General features: G+C 34.1%; 1 long non-coding RNA gene across 5 annotated transcripts; it reads left to right on the top strand.

Annotated features, from left to right (window-relative positions):
• Nucleotides 1–4,225: 4,225 nt before the first annotated feature.
• Nucleotides 4,226–7,104, top strand: LOC139852796 (uncharacterized). 5 transcript variants are annotated; one of them, XR_011761183.1, is made up of 8 exons: nucleotides 4,226–4,700; nucleotides 4,893–5,083; nucleotides 5,320–5,434; nucleotides 5,570–5,620; nucleotides 5,712–5,768; nucleotides 6,401–6,517; nucleotides 6,628–6,736; nucleotides 6,960–7,104. It is a non-coding gene; the product is annotated as an uncharacterized lncRNA (long non-coding RNA). The 5 variants fall into 5 exon arrangements; XR_011761185.1 differs by lacking the exon at nucleotides 6,628–6,736; XR_011761182.1 differs by having other exon boundaries at nucleotides 6,401–6,736.
• The last annotated feature ends 639 nt before the right edge of the window (nucleotides 7,105–7,743 follow it).

The following is a 7,743-nucleotide window of genomic DNA, read 5'->3' as shown; positions in this document are numbered from 1 at the left end:
CGCTTAAATCACTCAATACGGATTAGAAACGAAGAAATGGCGAGCAAAACAAAATTGATAAAAACTACTCATTTTAGCTACGTGAAAATTGGTAACAAATCTATTCCAACCATAACTTAATCAACTTGTATTGTATATTATGTAATCTTGAGATACCATAGACACGTATACAATGTTTCGACCTATCATGTCGACACATCTATATATATTTCGGAACAACCATAGACACTCTATATGTGAATGTTGGAGTTAGCTATACAGGGTTGAGGTTGATTCCAAAATATATATAGTTTGAGTTGTGATCAATACTGAGATATGTATACACTGGGTCGTGGATTGATTCAAGATATATATATATATATATATATATATATATATATATATATATATATATATATATATATATATATATATTAAATTATTCATGTACGATCAATTGTGGACTTCTAACATCGGACCGCTAACTGGACAACTAAAAATCATCAACACGTAATAAAGAAAATATTGTGAATATATTTCGATCATATTTTGATATATGTATATATTGTTATAGGTTCGTGAATCAACCCGTGGCCAAGTCAAATTCTCGACGAAGTGATATTTGGTGAAAGTGAGTTATAGTCCCACTTTTAAAATCTAATATTTTTGGGATGAGAATACATGCAGGTTTTATAAATGATTTACAAAATAGACACAAGTACGTGAAACTACATTCTATGGTTGAATTATCGAAATCGAATATGCCCCTTTTTATTGTCTGGTAATCTAAGAATTAGGGAACAGACACCCTAATTGATGCGAATCCTAAAGATAGATCTATTGGGCCTAACAAACCCCATCCAAAGTACCGGATGCTTTAGTACTTTGAAATTTATATCATATCCGAAGGGTGTCCCGGAATGATGGGGATATTCTTATATATATGCATTTTGTTAATGTCGGTTACCAGGTGTTCACCATATGAATGATTTTTATCTCTATGTATGGGATGTATATTGAAATATGAAATCTTGTGGTCTATTATTACGATTTGATATATATAGGTTAAACCTATAACTCACCAACATTTTTTGTTGACGTTTAAAGCATGTTTATTCTCAGGTGAATACTAAGAGCTTCCGCTGTTGCATACTAAAATAAGGACAAGATTTGGAGTCCATATTTGTATGATATTGTGTAAAAACTGCATTCAAGAAACATATGTCGATGTAATATATTTCTATTGTAAACCATTATGTAATGGTCGTGTGTAAACAGTATATTTTAGATTATCATTATTTGATAATCTACGTAATGCTTTTGAAACCTTTATTGATAAAATAAAGGTTATGGTTGTTTTAAAAATGAATGCAGTCTTTGAAAAACGTCTCATATAGAGGTCAAAACCTCGCAACGAAATCAATTAATATGGAACGTTTATAATCAATATGAACGGGACATTTCATGTACGCGGTATATATGATATTTCAAATGCTCCAAGCTCAATCGCCCATTGGACAAGTCTTCCAGATACCGCAGGTTTGTTCAACACATTTTTAACCGACAAATCAGTTAAAACATGTATTGGATGACCTTTAAAGTATCTGCACAATCGCCGTGAAGTTAAAACTAACGCGTAAATAAATTTTTCTATCGGCGCATAATTTATTTCACTTCCCGCAAGCGCCTTGCTAACAAAATAGACTGGCTTTTGAACTTTATTCCTTTCCGCGATAAGTACTGAGCCAAATGCTTCATTCGCGACCGAAATGTAAAGATATAATATTTTACCATCAACAGGCGCAATCAATGTTGGTAATGCAGCAAGCAATTGCTTCATTTCTTGAAATGCCTTATCAGCCTCTTCAGTCCTTACAAAGTTCTTCTGCTTTAAACATCCTTTAAGAGTGCGAAAGAAAGGCAACTGTCGTTCCGCGGCTTTCGAAAGAAATCTAGTTAAAGCCGCGATTTTTCCAGTTAGACTTTGCACTTCTTTAACGGTTTTAGGCATGTTTTCAATTGCGGCAATTTTCTTAGGATTTGCTTGTATGCCCTGCTCAGTGACATAGTATCCCAGAAACTTGCCTTCCTTTTCTCCGAAACTGCACTTAGACGGATTCAACTTCATGTCTATTTTCCGCAAACTTTCAAATGTTTCTTGCATATCTACCAAAATACTTTCATGCGTTTTACTTTTTATAACAAGGTCATCAACATAAGCTTCCAGATTGCGGCCTATCTGACCTTCAAATGCTTTATCAATTAACCGCTGATAAGTGGCTCCCGCATTCTTTAAACCAAAAGGCATTTTGATATAACAATAAATGCCTTTTCCAGTATGGAATGCGGTTTTATCTTCATCTTCCAACGCCATTGGTATTTGATGGTATCCTTTTGCGGCATCCAAAAAGCATTTGTAGGGATAATCATGCAAAGATTCCACTTTAAGATCAATTTCAGGAAGTGGATAGTTGTCCTTCGGACAAGCTTTATTTATGTCCTTGAAATCTATACACATCCTCCACGAACCATCTGGTTTTTTTACCAAAACAGGATTTGCAACCCATGTTTGATATTTTACTTCGCGCAATATTCCCGCATTGACCAATTTAGCAACTTCCGCAGACAACCACTTCATGCGGTCTAGAGCCATTCCTCTGCGCTTTTGTACAATAGGTTTTAACGCAGGATTGGCATTTAATCTATGCTCTGCAACATTACGCGAAACTCCGGTCATATCTTGCTCACTCCAAGCAAATACATCCATATACGCGACCAGCAACTGCACAATCTTCTTTCGTATTTCTGCATTCAACTTGGTCCCAATTTTAATTTTTTGATCAACATACTTAGGATTTATAACAACCATATTATCATCTTCAATTTTACGCGGAACAATTGCATCTTTCGTGCTTATAGCCGCACAAATCGATGGCATAGCCATAGAATTTATCGTTGCCACACCCTTGCAGGTAGTGAATTTGACCATTCCGTGTATTGTAGATGGCACTATGCCAAGCCTCCGCAACCCAGATCTTCCCAATAACATGTTATAACGCGAAGCAGCGCATATAACATAAAAATCTAACCGCGCTTGCCTTGTCAATTTTTCCTCTGTTTCATCACACAATTCAATTTCTAAGGATAATTGCCCCATAGGCCAAGCAGATTCACCCGCGAAACCAGATAAGGATATCGCGGTCGGTTTTAGTTCCACCTTGATGCATTCTGGCAATTGGCGAAAACATTGCTCGTATATCAAATCAATACTACTGCCAGTATCAACATGAATTTTCATGATTGTGATCCCTGTATTCGCAATTTTACACGATATGACCAACGGCATGTCATTCACTTCGCGACTTTGCTCAAATGGAAATGTAATAGGCGCGAATTGCCATTTTTCAAACATTTCTACTGCTTTTCGCTTTTTAAATCCTTTTTTCTGATGTATTGTGCTTATTATTCTCGCATCTTGTTCTTTGTTCAGTTTTGCTGGCGAGCTTTCGCTTACACAAGCTTTGTGCGCTTTACGCACTTTCATATTCTCATTTACAACTTTCTTAGTAAACGAAAGCTTTTGTTGCTTCGTCATTTCGCTTTGCTCGCAACTGCTGTTGCACAAATTACTTATTCCTGCAATATAAGACAGAAAACAACACGATTAGAATTAAAAAATGAGTTGAATAGCTCGATTAAAACGAACGCGAATTTCTCATTTCAATTCTATTCGTGTCCCACGGATGGCGCCAATTGATCAATCCTAGATTATCCAATTACGGTTAATCAAGGATTGAGTGCAATGAGGGGGTATAATGGATGCCGATTGTGGTTTTGGGACCTTATTGTCATATTTCGTTAAGTGCTAAACGATCAACAACCATGTCCCGGTCTTCGTAAATTACCTTAACCAAATAATGATTTAGTCTCGGGCAAAGTCACGAGAGAAATCAATATGGCTAGGGCAACCCTTCCAAAATCAACAACCAAAAATGAGAGGCCAAACTCCCTATTTATAGGTCTAGGAGTTACGCGGAAGTAAGTTGTGCGGGCACTTAGACATTCCGCATAAACACTGCGAGAAGCCTTCACACTCTTTAATGTTCTGCGCAATCCCACCGCATTGACACTGCGGTTCAGTTGTCTTGTGCTTTAGCCTTCAAAAGGCCTTTCGCACTAAATATATACATATACATAAGTATGTATATGATCATTTTCCAATCTGTTTCCCACCTCTATCCTCTTTCCGTCACTACAAACCCTAATGAAAATTACTACATCCATCCATCTTAATTCAGAAAATCCCCTACTTATTTCATCACTTAAGTAATATAAAAATTATGTGTGACCTTCTATTCAAACCTTCCTTGTGATTAGACCGATTTCTTTCTCAAAAGTTAGGGTTTCATATTTATGATTTTGAGAATTCGGGGTTGTACCGTACAACTGAATCTCTTGATGGTCGAACATTGAACTATGGATAAATTAACTGTGAATGTTGGTTACCTGTAATCCTCTGTTTCATTGTTTAAATCATTCTCCCGGACTTTAAATCCAAGAAAGAAAAACACTCTTTTTGTCGGTGTAATTATGTTTTTATACATAACCAAAAAGAAGAAGAAGAAGAAGAAGAAGAAGAAGAAATAAGGAAAGATGATGCAGATGGACAGAAGGCCTTGTTTGAATGAATCTGAAAAACCTTGTTTCTTTATAATATTTAGGTGTAATATTTTAGTACTCTGTTGCTTTCTATGTTGTAGCCTTATTTTACTGTTTTTAGACCTGAATTTGAAGATTGTGGGATTTGACCTTGTAAATATAAAGTTTGTGTTTGTAGGTCTTAAAGTTGTTTAATGTGTGACATATTGGTAGTGCTATAATAAAATGACTTATGAATTTGTGTTTCCTTTCAGGAGTGAGTTTTTGAAATGGGATAAGTGGTCATGATACGTAAACGTTGATGATGAACAAAGATGTTAGTATTGAAATAGAATAAAAGCATAATTGTTGAAGGAGATGCTGGTAAGGCATATTGCAAGGAAGCCGAAAAGGTGAAACCCATTGCGGTCGTGATGGGTACAAGAGGCTGCAGTCTAATGCAAAGGTAACAAGTTTGGGTCGGAGCAGGTTGACATAAAACACTGTTTGTACAAAGTTTTCAATCTCTTACAAATAACTGGTGGGTCAAATATGATTTGAGAATGATATATATTCTTGAATAAAATGATTTAAAAGGTTTCATAAATTAAATAAACCATGATCAACTTACTATTTAACTAGTGCTCGTTCAATCAAGTTTTTTTTAATTGTAGCTCTTATGCCTTTCTGGTTTGTGGATAGAGTGTACTAAAGGGTTTAAAAGATGATGCAACCTTCTCCGGCAGAGGCTGAGACCTATCGACCACCACCATTACAAGCGGCGATGATAATTTTTAAGAGTTGTTAGTGTTATTAAGTATGTGAACTTTTTGTTGAATGTGATTCCTGCATAAGAAACTTTGAAATGTGATAATATACAGAAAAAAAGTACCCTGTTTATTTTTAGACGGTTTAGTGATTTAATAACGAAGTGTATGTAATCATTATGCAGATTATTGAAAGAAGATCCTAGCCAAAGACTTGGAGCTAAGGGAGAACTGAGGTCTAAGTTATTTTAGTTCTTTATATTTCAAATCAAAAAGTGGTGACATGAATCTCAGTGTCAACTGATGATTACTTATCGATTAATGCAGGTTAAGTAGCACTCATATTTTAGGCATATTAACTGGGATTCACTAGCCAGGCAGAAGGTGCATTAGTGTTCCACCTATGGTACATTTATTTATGTGAAATTAGAGGTCTAGTTTGACCCTATTATTACTGTAATGAAATACAGAGTATTGTTTTTGCATTCTTTTTAGTAATTATAGTAATGCATACACAATGAAGTGGAGAAACTGTTTTTGGGTCAATCCAACCCTCCAACACCCATTTTGACTCACGAAAATGACCCTTATTAACCTGTTACACAACCCACTGCATACACTCATCTTGCCACCTATATGTGAATTTTTTTTTTTTTTATTTTTTTTATTTTTTTTTGTGAATTTCAACTGATCTAGTCAACGAGTTATTTATTAGTTTTCTTTATAAGCTTTGATTTGTTTAATAGTTTACTAAATAATAGTTTATAGATCCAAGAGTTCAGTCCACTAGTTATTAGTTTACTAATTTATTTGTTTAATAGTTTGGCTAATAGTTTATTAGTTTGGTAGTTCATTGAATTTTACATATGTGTATTATATTATATACTCCGTATTACATATATGATAGGTGGACGAGTTCTATACTACGTCAGTTCATTGGTATTAAATTTGTAATAATACATTAGTTGATTTTATATTCTCGTTTTATTTGACTTATTTTTTTTTAATGTTCTTAGGAAAATGTCAGCTGCTGCGAATGAGGCACAAAATGCAGAGGAAGAGAGGTTAGGATCAATAACTAGTTCTAAAACTTCAAAAAAGAATCCTGCTAAACATAAGAAGTATAATGAAAGGTCAGATGTGTGGAATTATTTTACAAAATATGATGTTTGGTACAATTTGTATGTTGTAGTTATTTTGGTTATAATTTTAATATTTGTAAGATTTTTGCACTTGACACTAGTTATTTTACAAGTCGTCGGTACATGTGGAATAACTCAGAGCAGGTGTAATGTAAAATCCAGACTACGAACAAGTCAGTATGTCGTGATATGTGGCCTTACCTTGATAAGGCATGGTTCATTCTCTTATAAGTATATGTTCTTCATTGCCAATATAAAAGATGATAAAGTTGCTTACGCTATTTGCTTTATCTGATAAAGTTGGAGATGCTATTGGTGCATCTATTGCTTGGCCAATCGTTTATTTCATTATGTCCTTGTTAAACTTGTAATAATTAAGATTAATTTTTATAATGTGAACCATTATGCTTATACATAGATGTTTTATTTGTAGGTGGTACGTGAGGATTGATAAATATAGATGATGATCCGAGACGTTATGTGATGCTTGTTGATTTTAAATTCTTGTCAAATGTTATTCGAAGTATTTATATGTTGAATTTTTCATGAATTTTTAATGTTTAGTGATGTTTATGTTTTGAGATTACTTGATATTGAAATATAATTATATTTTATTTCATATTTGTTTTTTTTGACTAAACCGGGCCAAAAAGGCCCATCTAGCATAACTGGGCTCGAAAAGCCCAATATGATAACAGGGCCTTGAAAGGCCGAATTAGCAAAACCGTACCTAAAAGGCCCAATTGTTTGAACTGGGCTAGAAAGGCCCAATTACCATAACCCGGCCCAAAATCCGAAATGAACCCGAATATCTGAACCGGATATTCGAAACTCCTATGACTTGTTAAGACGCTTTTTTGTGGTACTAAACAAACATCTACTTATATTAGGATTTTTTTTGTGGTACTAAATTAACATCTACTTATATTAGGATCTTTTTTTGTGGTACTAAATTAACATTTTGTTATATTATGACCTTTTTTAGTGGTAATAAATTAACATCTAGTTATATTAGGACCCTTATATTGGTACTAATGTAAGTTATCTTCATATTAGGACACTCTTTCCTTGGTATTAACCTACTATATTTTTATAATAGTATCCTTTTTTGGGTACTTAAATAGTTTATAATTATTTTAGGACGCTTTTATTGGTACTAACATAGTGTATCTTTATATTAAAACACTTTTTGGGGTCCTAATATGCTCTAACAATAA

The sequence above is a fragment of the Rutidosis leptorrhynchoides genome, chromosome 6 (assembly GCF_046630445.1).
Source record: "Rutidosis leptorrhynchoides isolate AG116_Rl617_1_P2 chromosome 6, CSIRO_AGI_Rlap_v1, whole genome shotgun sequence".
Lineage (NCBI taxonomy): Eukaryota > Viridiplantae > Streptophyta > Magnoliopsida > Asterales > Asteraceae > Rutidosis > Rutidosis leptorrhynchoides.
Note: the sequence above shows the minus strand (reverse complement) of the source record. Positions and strands in the feature narration are given on the sequence as shown.